Genomic DNA, 17,500 nt, shown 5'->3' on the forward strand with positions numbered 1-17,500 from the left:
ACGTGAAGTGTTAAAAATCCGTGGACTTTTTCAGTCGTCTATTTTTATCTTTTACCCTGAAGAAAAGCCTATATATTTTTTTTTAGGGGGGTGGTGATTGAGGGGAGAGGTTGGGGGCTTTCAGAAAAGGAAATGGGTCAGTTTTTCTCCAATTTTAATGGACTTTCGTAAGTAAGGTTTTCAGGAATTGTTTGTCTTTAACAAAAATATTTTTGAGTTGAACATTTTTGATTATGGGTTCAAATTTCTGAATGATAAATGTCAGAGATTATTAGACATTTTTATATCTGCAATTTAGTTGCAATTAAATTAAATGAAGGTCTAATGAAAAATGTTAGACTTTTTGATATTTCAACACACCTGTGGGATTACAAACCTTCAATATATTAACATTTTTGACAGTTTGTTAATAACTTAAATTTTAATGACCTTTCATCTGTTACTCTTTCTGTCGAAGAACTGAAGAAGCTCATACACACAGAAAGTTTAAATTTGTATTTACGTACAAGCAGAGAAATTAATAATAAAACCAAGATTTACAGTTAATGATAAAATTAAATGAACTGACAGGAATACACAGAAGAACAGAACGTTTGAAAAAATTGGGATTTTTTTCCATTTACTTTCAAATTTAGATTCACATACAAGCAGATAGGTTAATAGTAAGACCAAGATTTATGGTAATAATGAAAATAACTGGACTGAAAAGAAAAATACAAGAAGAACAGAAACTAAGAATAAAAATAATTAGCAGAATTTGTATTTACGTATAAGCAGCCAAATTAATAATGAAACCAAGATTGACAGACATAAATAATAAAATTAATTAGACCGAGAACGCAAGAGCAGAAACTAGACAATAAAATAATTATTAACAGAATTTAGGTTTGCTAATAGTAGATAAATTAATGATAAAACCAAGATTAACAGATATTATTAATATCTGTAGATCTTGGCTTATGAATTAAATCAAATAGTTAATAAAATTAATTGGACTAAAAGTAAAATAATAATCAACAGAATTTGGGTTTGCTAATAAGCACATAAATTAATTATAAAAGCAAGAATACAGATTTTATTAATAAAAAATTAGCTGGGACCGAAAGTAAAAATAACACGCAAGAGCAGAAACTAGAAAAATAAAATTCATTATAATAATTAACTTGGTTAAAGACACCAGCCAGCATCCGGAAGTCTTCCCTAACATTATCATGTTAATAATCGTGGGAACGTGAGTGTTTCTTGTTAATGAAAGTTGTCCTTTCTCCTTTGTTTCGTAATTGAGACTTCCAGCGCTCTCTAACTTTCCCCAAGATGTTTTTCTCCTCGAGAAAGTTAATTGGTCTTTTGTGAATGTTCAAGAGAAAGAAAGGACCCTTAATGCGAAATATATTCGTTGGTATTCTAATAATAATAATAATAATAATAATAATAATAATAATAATAATAATAATAATAATAATAGGTTTATATAAAAATAATGTCAAATATAAATAAAATAGTGTTATTATAATAATAATAATAATAATAATAATAATAATAATAATAATAATAATAATAATACCAGGTTTATTTAAAGATAATGACTGGATCTCATTCCTAAATTATGTCAGTAATGAAATTAGTGTTCATGACACTTGCCACACCAGAGGGAAAGAGAGCTGGGTTCGATTCCTACGCGAGTTTGGTCGATTTGGGCACGTGGTGTCAAAACGTATTGTGCTCTTTTTGGATAATGGGTTGACTGTTATGCGAAAGGGCATGGAGCCAGCAACCTCATCCCAGAATACGTTTTTGTGAAATGGAAGGTAAACAACTTTTGGCGTCACACTCTCTGAGGTGAAAAGACGTAATGATAATAACAATAGTAATAATAGAGGAGAAAGGGTGTATAGGATAATAATAATAATAATAATAATAATAATAATAATAATAATAGTGATAATAATATTATGAAAAGAAAACCATAATAGTATTAGTAATAAGATGGATAACAAGAAGAAGAAACATAAATTATGAAAAGAAAACAATAGAGAAAGTGTATATAATAATAATAATAATAATAATAATAATAATAATAATAATAATAATAATAATAAGAAGAAGAAGAAGAAGAAGAAGAAGAAGAAGAAGAAGAAGAAGAAGAAGAAGAAGAAGAAGAAGAAAATTATAAATTATGAAAAGAAAACATTAAGGAAACTGTGTTATATTAACCTAAGAAAAACAAACAGACAAAAAAAAAATAACGAAACAAAGTCACCAGTTCGAAGTTGTTTTGACACTCCTGTATCAATAAATCAACCAGTCCCTCAGAATAGCCTGAAGAAGCCTTTGTGTTTGTCACTCATTGTTTTGACAGGTCTCGTAAACAGGGTCTCCAACATTCGCCCTTTCACCATTGCTATGATGACTAAGCGCTGTTCAATACGCGTCTATTTCGGGGATAATTACCGACGGGTTTGGTCACCGATTTGCTCCTGCGGGGGGTGACAATGGCGGCAAAACATCCGCTTTGTGAGCTGACGCGAAAAATAAGCTGATGCAAAAATAAGCTTGCTGTTGTAGTCCCTGAGTTTGGTCGTCAGGCCAAGAGAGTCTCTCTCTCTCTCTCTCTCTCTCTCTCTCTCTCTCTCTCTCTCTCTCTCTCTCTCAGAGAGGTTCGTCAGGGTAAAAGACATGGGGAAAGATGATCAGTTTTTAGGGCGTTTTTTTTTTTTGAATTTTTATTTTTTTATTTAGTAAACTCCTTTTAATTGCTTTTTAAACTGTTTAATTTTAGTACAAGAAATGGGGAAAAATCAGTTATTAGGGCGTTTTTTTTTTTTTTTTAGTTTAGAATTTTTATGCTGTTTAATTTCTTTTGCTTTTTATGGGACAGACACAATAAGTAGGTTTAATTTTAGTACAAGAAATGGGGAAGGATGATCAGTTTTTAGGGCGTTTGTTTTTTTTTATTTTGAATTTTTAACTGTTTAATTTCAGTAAACTCCTTTTAATGCCTTTCCATGAGACAAAACAAGTAGGTTTAATTTTAGTATAAGACATGGGGAAAGATGATCAGTTTTTAGTGTTTTTTTTTTCGTTCTGAATTTCTGTTCTTTTAATTTCGGTGATTCTTTTTAATTCTTATTTGTTTTGTTCATGAAATAAACAGTAAGTAGGCTTAATTTTAGTAAAAGAAATTGAAACAGGTTAAGTTTTTAGGACGTTTGTTTTTCGTTCTGAGTTTTTGTTCGTTTGATTTTATTAACTCCCATTCATTCTTGTTTGTCATGTTCATGAGACAAAACAATACGTGGGTTTTTAGAAGAAACTGGAAAAGATTATGAGTTTTTATGCCGTTTGTTTTCCGTTCTGAATTTTTAATTCGTTTGATTTTATTAACTTCCTTTCATTCTTGTTTGTCTGTTTCGTGAGATAAACTAAAAGTAGGATTAATTTTAGCAGCTCCGTTTAAATCTTGTCAAATAAATGAAATTACAAAAATAAAAATAGGGTTGATTGTTGTTTGTCCTGTTGCTGATGGTAAAAATGTGTTTTTCTCTCTGAATTATTATGCATTTTATTTCAGTACCTCCTTGTGGAATTCCTTGTTTTTCCAGTTTGAATTTTGTTTGTCTAGAGCATGAAGTAAAAAAAAAACAGGGCTAATTATTGTTTGTCCAGTCGCTAATGTGAAAAATTAGCTGTACTGTATGAAATTTGTTATGCCAGAGAATCTGTCATTTGGACGAAATTAACTCCAGAATCGATGTAGTTTTAGGATTGAATGAATTTTTATGCTTAGGAAGTTTAGAATTTGGGTGAGATGTTAAATTTTTTTTTTTCAGTGGTCTAAATGCAGAATGTTTTAACCAAAGCGAATTTTTCTTTCACGGAGCCATGCAAGACTTAATGATGCTTCCTTCATAAATATTTTCTTTTTATATATATAATATATATATATATATATATATATATATATATATATATATATATATATATTTAATTATACATTTATATATATTTATAATTTACGTTTTGTACATTTATATATATATATTTATAATATATATATATTTATATATATATATATATATATGTGTGTGTGTGTGTGTGTGTGTGTGTATATACATATGTATGTATATATATATATATGCATATATAATTATACATTTATATGTATATATATAATTATACGTTTATATATATATATATACATATATATAAATATATATATTAAATATATATATATATATATATATATATATATATATATATATAGTGTCCAAATTAACAACTCCATTTTCAAAAATATATACACCGTGCTGTTCTATAATAACGTATCTCAAACAGGACAGACGAATCGAGACAGGCATCTTACTGAGATCATACAAAGTAAAGTAGCCACATTTACCCACAGGTAAACTGATACAGGACGGTATAAGAGTTTCCCAATAAGCTGAAGAGCTTCTGGAGCCCATTATTAAGAAAAGAAATTCAGTATTTCAGGGAGTCATTGTTGAATGAAATTCCCCATTTTAAAGATGTACATTTTCGAAAGTAATTTCTCGAAGGCAGAATTTCTTGTCTAGAAATAGTTCTTCATTCCGTGTCTCTCATTCTGGAATTCCGCTTCTTTTCCGATTATTCGGTTTCCCCTATTTCAGTAATTTCCTCATTTCGAAAAATGATCTCGAAAAATTGCTTTTAGTTTTCTGTAAAAGAAAACTATTGTGCCGGCTTTGTCGGTCCGTCCGCTTTTTTTCTGTCCGCCCTCAACTCTTAAAAACTACATACCAAATTGCAACCGTCTGTAGTTTTTATTTTATTTAAGGTTAAAGTTAGCCATAATCGTGCTTTTGGCAACGGTATAGGACAGGCCACCACCGGGCCGTGGTTTAAGTTTCATGGGCCGCGGCTCATACAGCATTATACCGAGACCACCGAAAGATAGATCCGTTTTCGGTGGCCTTGATTTTACGCTGTACAGAAAACTCGATTGCGCCGAAGAAACTTCATCGCATTTTTTTACTTGTTTACCATTCTTTCTAATTTGATATTGAAAGTTCGTCAATTACGTAGCTATTTTTTGTGTGACTTAAAAAAAAAAAAAAACAAACATACATTTAAAGCAACACTTGAGCAATGGTTTCGTTAAGAATTAAGTATTTTAGCCATTTTTATTATTTAAATTTTCTAAACAATTGTTGTCTTTTATTTTCTGCAATAATGACGTTTAAGTGTCTCCTTTTGTCGATTGGATACTTTTTATGTAATAGAATACCCACTGTATTTGTGGAATAAAGGAATTATTATTATTTGTCATTTTAGGAATGACGTAATTACGAATATTTTTTCTGGAATGTCATACTGTAAAGCACTTTTTTTTCATCACCCTGATGTGATATTGCATTTTTATTAATTTTTTTAACCGTATTCTCTACAATAATATCATTTAAGTATCACATTTTTTAGAATATCGCTGTAGAATTTTTTTTTTTAAATTCTTGAAATGTCTTAATTATAACTATTTTTTTCGAATGTCATAATGTTAAAATACCCGGAATGACCTAATTATAACTTTTTTTAATGTCATACTATTAAGTATTTTTTTTTTTGCACTATCCTCATGTGGCAATGCCTGCCCTTTTTTTTAGTCGATTATTTATTAACCATTTTCTCCGGTAATTTCACCCTGTTTAGCGTCTTAGCATTATCCTCATGTGACATTCTTTTTTTATTTAATTATTTATTTACCATTTTCTGCGGTAATTTCATGTGTAGCGTCTCTCTTTTTTTTTTAGCATTATCCTCATGTGGCGTTCCTGTTTTTTTTATTGAATTATTTATTAACCATATTCTCCTGTAATCTCACTCTTCCTTCCTCCTTACGAACCTCCAAATAATGAAGCCTTTTCTCCTCTAAGTTATCATTTTCATCGCTAATTACTCTTTCTATCATTTTCATCGCTAATTACTCTTTCTGCCTCCTCTCCTCTCCTCTCCTCTCACGAATTCGTAGAGACGCGAAACTCGATCGTTGATTAGTCCTCCTCCCCCTCCTCCTCAACGCGCGAGCGCGAGCGCGCGCGCCTGGGAAGTCTTAAATTTCGAACTTAATACATACGTTCCCCCCGCGCATCCCCCGCCTCATCCCCCCCCGGAAATTAATGACTCTTGCCAAATGAACCACAGGAGCTAATCAACCTTAAGGGTAATTACTGGGAAAACCCCGAAATGGGTCGTTTGTATCCATTGTTCGCGCCTAACGGCCCTAATCAGTGACCCTGAAGTGTGTGTGTGTGTGTGTGTGTGTATATCTGTCTGTCCCTCGGACGGACACCAAGGGAAAAGAATTTCTCTTAATACAATATTGACCTGTCGGTTTTAACAGCTTTATTTTTATGGGAAAGAGGCATTTCTCTCTCTCTCTCTCTCTCTCTCTCTCTCTCTCTCTCTCTCTCTCTCTCTCTCTCTCTCTCTCTCTCTCACACACACATATAGATATATATGTGTGTATATATATATATATATATATATACACACACACATATACACACACACACACACACACACACACACACACACATATACTACTTACTTAACTGTTACCGTAATATTTTCTGCTTTTCCCATTCATTATGGGATCCCTTAACTAGAAGCTAAATCAAAATAAAGAAATCTTTGCAATAGAAAGTAAAAGAAAATTACATAAAAAAAATTTTGAGACGGCACCAAACTCCCTGTTTACTAAGCACATAAACGTCCTGAAGATAAACCAGTAAGAGAAGAGGTAAAGGAATTGTAATGTTCCCTTCCGGGCGCATTTACCCCAAAAGTAGATCCTGCATTAACCCAGCCCCTTGGGGAGTCAGTGACGTATGGAGGTGAATTTATGCGTTCGCGTAAGTAGATTACCCACAGTACTCCTTAGGTATTGGAGGGTGTATTTGTATGTATTGCCGTATCCCATAGGACTCACTGGATAAGTGAATAGGAGGGAGAAATAGGATTAAACAAATAAAAAATGCGCCGAAGTTTCTTCTGCGCAGTCGAGTTTTCTGTACAGCGTATAATGTTGTATGAAACTTTCAGCCACGGCCCATGAAAACTCTTAGCAGCGGCCCTTGAAACTCAGCCACGGTCCGGTGGTGGCCTGTGTTGTTGGCACCTATAGCGGTGCCAGAAGTACGATTATGGCTGACTCTTACCTCAAATAAAATAAAAACTGCCGAGGCTAGAGGGCTGCAATTTGGTATGTTTGATGATTGGAGAGTGGAAGATCAACATACCAATTTGCAGCCCTCTAGCCTCAGTAGATTTTAAGATATGAGGGCGGACAGAAAAAGTGCGGACGGACAGACAAATAGCCATCTCAGTAGTTTTATTTTACAGAAAATTAAAAAGGATAAGTCTGTTACCGATGCTTGCAACAGACCCTAGGAGTCTTGAACAAGCGTTAGAAAAAAAAATATATTCGTTAAACAATACAACTGACTAATTGTATTCACTAGAGTGAATGCAGCAGTTGTAATTCACTCGTACTGAATGCTAAAGTTGATCTATAATAATAAAATCCGAGTGGATCTTGTTTGTCCTCCCCCGGGGTGACAGTAGGGGAGAACATGACACAGCCACCCTCCCCCTACAAACCGGTCTGTCCACCCCGGGTGGGGGCGGGGTAGGTAGGGGAACTGGAGGGTAGGCGAGACATCCATCCTCCTCCTGCAAACCTGTTTGGCTGCCCCGGGTGGGAGACAGCAGCGCCGAGTTCCAGCGCGCTCAGAGTCTTATATAATGGAAGATCGTTTAAGTTAAATATCACAAAATAATAATTCCTTGATTGGCAGAAGATCGAGTTAATGAAAAATGTTACTATAGAGTTATCAGTGAAAAAGATACTGAAAGAGGTATTAATTGAGATAACCTAAAAAAATTGAAACAAAAGAAGAAATTCAAAGAAAAGTAAATTAACACACAAAGCATAACAAAAACTTTTAACACTAAACAAAAAAGAAATAAATTAACAAACAAAACATAAAAAAAGCTTTTGTTACAATAAACCATTCAAAAAGAAGTATATTAACAAAAAAAAAACTAAAAAAACTTTTGTCACAGAAGACCTTTCAAAAAGGAGTAAATTAACAAAGAACAAAAAAAACTTTTGGTAATAAGACATTCAAAAGGAATAGATTAACAAGCATAGAAAAACTTTTGATAAAAGAAAAGACTTTGACGAGTAAATTAACAATAGGAAAGCGAATGACAGGCTTTGTATCACAACAAGAAACACACAAGAGAACACAAAATAGCGTAAAATTGTAACGTGAATTAACAAATAGAAAATTGACAATTCGAAAACGAATGACAAGCTTTGTATAAAACAAAAAGCACAAAAAAAAAAGAAAAAGCGTAAATTTCGGTGTGAATTAAAATTTATAAAATTAACAGTTTGAAAGAGAATGACAGGCTTTGTATCGCAACAAGAAGCTCACACACACAAAATGACAAAAAGTGGTAAAATTGTAACGTGAATTAACAATTAGAAAATTAACAATTTGAAAACAGAAAACAAATAAAAAAATGGTAAAATTGTAACGTGAATTAGCAATTAGAAAGTTAACAATTTGAAGAAAAAAAAACAGAAAAAAATGGTAAAAATTGTAACGTAAATTAACAATTAGAAAATTGACAATTTGAAAACAAAGAAAAAATGGTAAAATTGTGTCGTGGATTAACAATTAGAAAATAAACAATTTGAAAACAAAACAAAAAGAAAACAGAAAAATTATTAAATTTTAACGTGAATTAACAATTAGAAAATTAACAATCTGGAAACAGAAAAAAAATGGTAAAAAATTGTAACGTGAATTAACAATTAGAAAATTAACAGTTTGATAACAGAAAAAAACAAAAAATGGTAAAATTGTAACATGAATTAGCAATTAGAAAATTCTCAATGTAAAAACAGAAAAAAACAAAAACTGGTAAAATTGTTACGTGAATTAACAATTAGAAAATTATCAGTTTGAAAACAAAAAAAAAAACAAAAACTGGTAAAATTGTAACGTGAATTAACAATTAGAAAATTATCAGTTTGAAAACAAAAAAAAAAACAAAAACTGGTAAAATTGTAACGTGAATTAACAATTAGAAAATTATCAGTTTGAAAAAAAAAAAAAAACAAAAACTGGTAAAATTGTAACGTGAATTAACAATTAGAAAATTATCAGTTTGAAAAAAAAAAAAAAAAAACTGGTAAAATTGTAACGTGAATTAACAATTAGAAAATTATCAGTTTGAAAAAAAAAAAACTGGTAAAATTGTAACGTGAATTAACAATTAGAAAATTATCAGTTTGAAAAAAAAAAAAAACACTGGTAAAATTGTAACGTGAATTAACAATTAGAAAATTATCAGTTTGAAAAAAAACTGGTAAAATTGTAACGTGAATTAACAATTAGAAAATTATCAGTTGTAAAAAAAAAAAAAAAAAAAAAAAAAAAAACGTGAATTAACAATTAGTAAATTATCAGTTTGAAAACAAAAAAAACTGGTAAAATTGTAACGTGAATTAACAATTGAAGAAAATTATCAGTTTGAAAACAAAAAAAAAAAAACTGGTAAAATTGTAACGTGAATTAACAATTAGAAAATTATCAGTTTGAAAACAAAAAAAAAAAAAAACTGGTAAAATTGTAACGTGAATTAACAATTAGAAAATTATCAGTTTGAAAAAAAAAACTGGTAAAATTGTAACGTGAATTAACAATTAGAAAATTAACAGTCTGGAAACAGAAAACAGAAAACAAAAACAAAAAAACGGTAAAATTGTAACATGAATAATTAACAGTTAGAAAATTAACAATTTGAAAACAGAAAAAAAATGGTAAAACTGTATCGTGAATTATTAGAGGAAGCAAAAATTAACTGTTCAGCTTCCAGCCTCTGCATTTTACTCGAGGCTGCAGCGATGACGGGCCATTTTGATCAGGGAGCAAGAAAAATAATAACTCCGCTTAAAAGGCTCCTAATTTATTGGCGAGGCTGTGCTCCAGGTGGAGCTAAGAGTATATTAAAACAAAACAAAGTTCCTTTACAAGAGGCGAGTTTTATATTTTCGCGTCTTGTTTTAGTGTTAGATATAATGTGGGAGCTTTTTGGAGTTTCTCGTACGCTTTGGTGTAAGAGTTACTGAAACTTAAGTATATTTGAGTGTAAGAGTTATATGAAACTTAATATATATATATATATATATATATATATATATGTGTATATATATCTTTTATATTGTAAACTAGTAGTTCTGTAATGAAATTTATATATATATACCCATATAATATATATAATATATTTATATATGTGTACAAAACTTTTATATTTAAACTAGTAGTTCTGTGTGAAATTTGGATACTATTAACTGACAAAACCATATATTTACAGTATTCATTGACATATATCCAGTTATCAGAACTGAAATGTCAATCAAATATATGGTTCCGTCGTATTTATAATATTTTTTGAGCGTTTTGAATTTCATATTTGTTAGACGTCACTCATCCAGCGTTTAATCCAGATGATTATATTCCAACATAATTCATGTGGAATATATTCCAAATAATTATATTCCAAAATAATTCATTTGGAATATAATCCAAATGATTATATTACAAAATAATTCAGCTGAAATGTAATCCAAATTATTATATTCCAAAATAATTCTTGTGGAATATAATTCAAATTATCATATTCCAAAATAATTCTTGTGGAATATAATCCACATTGTATTCCAAAATAATTCATGTCGAATGTAATCCAAACGATTTTATTATAAAATAATGCAGTTGAAATGTAATCCAAACAATTATATTCCAAAATAATTAAGCTGAAATGTAATCTAAACGATTATAATACAAAATAATTAAGTTGGAATCTAATCCAATCTATTATATTCCAAAATAAATAAGCTGAAATGTAATCAAACCGATTACATTCCAAAATAAATAAGCTGAAATGTAATCAAACCGATTACATTCCAAAATAATTCAGTTAGAAAATTAAGCATAAGAAGAACAGCCCAAAAGAGCTTCACTTTCCGTTAATTCGGCACAAAGAGAACGCATCCGCACGCCAGCGTGAGAATGCAATTAAAACGCTGTGTATTTTTGACAATGCGTTTCAAAGGAATTTTTCTGATAAAAACTAATGAGTTTTTGGGTGTATTTTTGAAAAATCTCTCTCATGGATGCGAGCCTGAGTAACTAAAATGGTTATTTTTTAGCAATGAGCGTTTGTTTACCGGTACAAAAAAAGGTATGCTTTGTCAGTTGTTTGCTAATAAAAAGGTGGACGAGTTTTTTTTTTTGTCGAAAACAATCGAATGCTGCCGTCATTCCTTGAAATATTTGTTGTTTTTGTCGCGGGAGTATTATTCGATATCGGATTGCTGATAGAAATTTTTGTTTTTTTGTTTTTGTTTTTATAATTTTTTTACTTTTCTGTATTTTAAAACCTGAGGCAGATTGAAGAGGGTGGACATAGTGGGCACAAGTCTAATCCGGTTAAGTGGAAAACTGATATGGAAATGCTTTCAATAATAATAATAATAATAATAATTTCAGGTCATCTGAGAATGCTTTGTCACCTGTTATTGAACAAATGGAAAAACATTTTAGAGAAAAATATCTCCGTGTTAGGTAAAAAGACAGTATACGTTCAGAGAAAAACTTAATATACGGTAAAATAAAAGTATACACCTTAACATGTGCTAAATACACGAGAAAGAAGAAAAGACTTTGAAAAACATTTAAACTCAAACTGGCCCCTTCAAAGAAATATCCTCTCCTCAGAATTAACGCCGGAAGAAGTTTCGTCTTCATTTTTTATATTATTACTAGCTGACCAACCCGGCGCTGCCCAGGATAACTCTCAATGACAACCGATGCTATGATGTCTCACCCCCACAGTGCTGATTTCTAGATAGTAAGTCATATGTATACCAAATTTGGTTGAAATTGCTCAATGCGTTTCAGAGCTATTCTGGCACATGCACACACATACAATACATACATACATACATACATACATCCGTTTATACATATATATATATAAATTTTTTTTACAAGGTCCCAAATCCTTAAGGCACCTACCTGGAAGGTAGACCATGGGGAGGGGGCGAAGGGGTTGGAGGAGGTAGGGTAAGTGGGGTTGGTGGTCTTATTGGTCACGGATTCCTCCCGAAAGGAGAAGAATTGATACAAGTTTCCGAGAAGTTTGTTTGGAAAAGTTGCTGGGATCAGAGATAAGTTAAAGTTATGTCTGGCTGCCCGATGTTTAGAGGTTATTTTGACGGAGTTTTTTTCACTTTTTTTTTTTTTTTAAGATATGTTGTGCCCGAGGAGGAAGCGACCGGTGAAAATATTTTTCGTGGTGAGGGTTTCTTAAGCTGCTGTTGAATGTAAGGGTTCTCTCTCTCTCTCTCTCTCTCTCTCTCTCTCTCTCTCTCTCTCTTTTCTCTAGATGATTTGCCATCGGTGTTCTCTCTCTCTCTCTCTCTCTCTCTCTCTCTCTCTCTCTCTCTCTCTCTCTCTCTCTCTCTCTCTCTCTCTCTTCACTAGATGATTTTATTGCCATCTAGGTTTTTAAACATTCTTCTCTCTCTCTCTCTCTCTCTCTCTCTCTCTCTCTCTCTCTCTCTCTCTCTCTCTCTCTCTCTCTCTCTCTCTAAAAGAAAGGAGAATAGGAACTCTAGTGGAAAATAAAAACTACTTTCATTGTGAATACCAAGACATGCACAGTTGAACGAACAGCTGATTGGGGTCAGATCACGCACAGGTGTCAGTAGTATTTTGAATGACAGGTAAACATGAAACGATGATATACCAACTGAAGTTTTTTACTTTCAAAAGTGACCTTTCGCCCCTTCGGTAATGACACGTAATTAAAACGAAGTTAAAATATACTTTGGGGTGTGATATTTCACGAAAGGTGCATTTTCCTTATCTTTGAAAGCGCCAAAGCTAATATCATTAGGAGACCCAGTCTGTGAATAATCAAGTTAATAGTTTATTTTATTACTTTATGATTTTTTTTCTGCCTGTGGCCGTAACATGTTATCTGATCGCGTGACGTTAGTTAGCGTTTCATTGTTAAGTTTTTCTTTCGAGTTTCTTAAAATATAACGCTGAAATAACTTAGGTAATATTCATAGCTCATGTATTTCTTTTCCAAAATACGGAACATGAATTTTGCAGTGTTGGTATTGGGACGTAAAGTAAAAACGATTTGCATTCCTTGTTTATATGTATATATATATATATATATATATATATATATATATATATATATATATATATATATATATATATATATATATATACATACATACATATATATGTGTGTACATATACATATATATTCATACAGTATATATTTTGTTGTTTAATCCATACAAATAATCAATTCATAAAATTTATTTTTGTTGTTTAACTCAAATAATCCTCCTGAGAATTTATTTCCTCTTCCTCTTCCTCGAACTTTCCTCTTCTCTTCCTCTTCCTCTTCCTCTTCCTCCTCCTCTTCCTCCTCCCCTCCCCTCCTCCCCTCCCCCTCCCTCCTCCTCCTCCTCCTCCTCCTCCTCCTCCTCCTCCTCCTCCTCCTCCTCCTCCTCCCCCAAAAAATGCGAATATCGACAGAACCCCTTTCCCCTTTTCGAGGAGGGGAAAAAATAAGGAGGTAAAAAAATGAATTTTCGAGAGCGGACTTTTTTTTTTTTTTTTTTTTTCTCGCGCCCTTTATTTTTAGAGGTCCCCGAACGAGTTTGAAAATAAGGGGGAAATTTGCATTTTACTCATAATATCGGAAATGGCATTTTTTCGCCCCAACATTTTTTTTTCGGGAGAGGGAATATGGGAACGCGGAGAAGACATCTAATAAATAGAAGGATTTTTTTTTTTTGGCGGAGGGCAGGGCACTTTGTTGGGTTGGGTAGGGGACTGGCCTCATTGAAAATATGGGATGAAGAAGAATTTTTTACTTATCTTTTTTTGGTGGGGGGGGGAAGGGTGTTCGTCTTATAACAGCGAATATGTTTTGAAATGTGAAGACTGAATGTCTAAATGGTATTGTGAAAAGGGATATATTTGTATTTAATATTTTGTGGAGAATGTGATTGTATTTGATCCTCAGATGAAAGGAAAACTTCTGTATTTAAAATACATTTGTATTTGATCCTCAAATGAAATGAAAAACGTTTAAAATACATTTTTATTTGATCCTCACACGAAAGGGAAACATATATTCAAAACATTTGTATTTGATTTAAAGAAAACTTATATATTTAAAATACATTTGTATTTGATCCTCAGATGAAAGGCAAACTACTGTATTTAAAATACATTTGTATTTGATCCTCAGATAAAATGAAACTTCTGTATGAAAATCCTCAGATGAAAGGAAAATTTAAAATACATTTGTATTTGATCCTCAGATGAAAGGAAAACTTTTGTATTTAAAATACATTTGTATTTGATCCTCAGATAAAATGAAAACTTCTGTATTTAAAATACATTTGTATTTGATCCTCAGATGAAAGGAAAACTTATATATTTAAAATACATTTAACCTGCCCAGGTACCTAAGGAACCTGTGAAAATTAAAATACGGTTGTCACATTTACTAAATAAGGTAATAAATAACATTCTTATTATTTTTATGATACATTAATAATACCGTATGCATTTTAATTTAAAGAAGATAATTAACTTTTAAATATCTTTAGTTTATGTCATTAATTTCTTGTTATGAGACTCAAGACATCGTTTTTTCCAGACATATATGAAGTTTTATATGAAGTTTTGCCTTCTGGGGGTTAAAAGGACTTGGAATTGAAGCGTTTTCTCGATATTTATTTGTATAATATTCCAATAGAAGCCTACGTTTCTAGACTTACAGGATTTTGGAACCATGGACACTTTTTATTTTTGAATTTCATTGGGTATAATATTTTGGGAATCAGACTTGAAAAAGATTATCATTTTCTTTTTTAATTATTACCTGAATCGTTATTATGATGTTTTATTGTTATTATTATTATTATTAACCTGCGCCACCCATCCACCTGTATCCCTACCACTCCAACACCTATGACCCCCACTCCTCATCGCTCCTCCCCCCCCCCACAATCACCTCGTGCTTGTAAAGAACCTTCCTAATTAGCACCTGCCTGCATCAAAAATTCCAGCCTCCGCTGTGACAGCTCCCTTTTGACGCCAAAAGAGGAGAGATTTATTTTTTTTTTTTTATCAATTTGAAGTCATTAGCGATAGCCATTATATATCTAAAAGCCTCTCAATGAGGCTTCTGAGTCCTCTGTAACTCGGGGTGAGGGGCGGGGTATGGGGAGGGAGGGGATGTGGGGTTTCGGGGTTTTTTTATGGGGCAAGGGATATTGTTTTATAAATGGTTTGATTGTGATGATTTCTGTATATTTTTTTTTTTTTGTACTTTTTTTATTGCATTTTTATGGTATTTTTCAAATATTGTTTTATAAATGGTTTGATCGCATATATATCAATATATTATGATATTGCCTGAAGAAATTATATAAGTTTATATTTGTATGTATATATATATATATATATATATATATATATATTTTATACCTCGGTTTTATATAGTCCTATATCCATGTGTTTATTTCCATATATATATATATATATATATATATATATATATAGAGAGAGAGAGAGAGAGAGAGAGAGAGAGAGAGAGAGAGAAAGCAAGCAATAGCTTTATAGCACAACAAATGAGCACAGTCACACAAATATTAAATATCTTAATCTTGTGAATCCGCTTTACGCCAGATTTCATTTGTCTCGACTCAATTTTCATACAATATCGTCAAGTCTCATTTCCTCGCGTTGAAATGAATCAGCCCTCGTATTGCCCTGAATAAATTGTCAAGGGGTTCTTGCTGCTAGAATGAGTGATGGTTTAGCTCATCTCTTAATTAAAATCAACTCGAAATTGAAGTCTTGTCCGAAAGTTTTCGCTCACTTCGTCCGGAGAGGAAGCGAGCCAATGAAAACCCGCCTTCAATGGAAAGGTCACCTTTACCTGTGATGTGATTGGCTGAAAGGGGGCTAGGTGGGGGTGGGGTGTATCGTATATTCATTAGGTCTTCATTATGGCAAATTGGAGTCATTTTTTTTCTTATTTCGGTAGATGATAATCACGATGTTCTCAGTGCTTGAGATTTTATTTGTAATAGCTTGCAATTTATTATGTTGGATTTTATGTTTTATGATATGGATATGTATATATATATATATATATATATATATATATATATATATATATATATATATATATATATATATATATATATATATATATATATATGTGCGTGTTTATATTATATATATATATATATATATATATATATATATATATATATATATATATATATATATATATATATATATATATATATATATATAAACTCCACCCCTGGCTCCGGAGAATTGAATATAAATTCACTACTGTATTCATCCATTAACAGCTAAACAAAAATAGTAATTTGTTCTGAATCTTTAAAGACTTTTGTCATTTATCTAGCTTTCAGAAACCAGACCAGACTTATTCATCAATATTCATCTTCACTCGTTGAGTTTTTTAGCTTGTGTTCTCATCAATCATACTGAGGTTACATCAGTGCTGGCGTAAGCTTGATATCTCGTTACGTATTCAATGGACAGGATTTCGTGTGCTTTTTATTTAGACGTATTTAATAAATAGCGAATTAAAGCTGCTTTAAGATACAGTATTTATTTTAATATCGTTAGGTTTTGCCTCTCACCTTTTATGATTTATTTTGGCGGTATGTTAGTGAGTAACAAATAGGTTTGTTTTTGATTGGAGCCGTGATTTGGGACGGTAACTTCGTTTCCATTATAACGGTTGCGCGTCTCTCTCTCTCTCTCTCTCTCTCTCTCTCTCTCTCTCTCTCTCTCTCTCTCTCTCTCTCTCTCTCTCTCTCATCAGGTAAAGTAAATGAAATTCGTTTATATGAGAATGCTGCTGTTGCAGTTTTTCCCAATTTCTCTCTCTCTCTCTCTCTCTCTCTCTCTCTCTCTCTCTCTCTCTCTCATATCTGATAAATTAAATGAAATTCGCTTATATGATAATGCTGTTGTTGCAGCCGTTTCCAAGTTCTCTCTCTCTCTCTCTCTCTCTCTCTCATATTTGATAAATAAATGAAATTCGTTTATATGAGAATGCTGCAGTTTTTCCCAAGTTCTCTCTCTCTCTCTCTCTCTCTCTCTCTCTCTCTCTCTCTCTCTCTCTCTCTCTCTCTCTCTCTCTCTCTCATATTTGATAAATTAAATGAAATTCGCTTATATGATAATGCTGTTGTTGCAGCCGTTTCCAAGTTCTCTCTCTCTCTCTCTCTCTCTCTCTCTCTCTCTCTCTCTCTCTCTCTCTCTCTCTCTCTCTCTCTCTCTCTCTCTCTCTTGCA

General features: G+C 31.9%; 1 protein-coding gene and 1 long non-coding RNA gene across 24 annotated transcripts in view; both read left to right on the plus strand.

Moving 5' to 3' along the window:
* LOC136853022 (putative polypeptide N-acetylgalactosaminyltransferase 9) overlaps positions 1–17,500 on the plus strand; it is a 344,125-nt gene that overhangs the window by 273,667 nt on the left and 52,958 nt on the right. The window lies entirely within an intron of this gene.
* Positions 4,285–8,487, plus strand: LOC136853024 (uncharacterized). Its single transcript, XR_010857302.1, has 2 exons — positions 4,285–8,353; positions 8,452–8,487. It is a non-coding gene; the product is annotated as an uncharacterized lncRNA (long non-coding RNA).

Source organism: Macrobrachium rosenbergii, chromosome 26 (genome assembly GCF_040412425.1).
Source record: "Macrobrachium rosenbergii isolate ZJJX-2024 chromosome 26, ASM4041242v1, whole genome shotgun sequence".
Classification (NCBI taxonomy): domain Eukaryota; kingdom Metazoa; phylum Arthropoda; class Malacostraca; order Decapoda; family Palaemonidae; genus Macrobrachium; species Macrobrachium rosenbergii.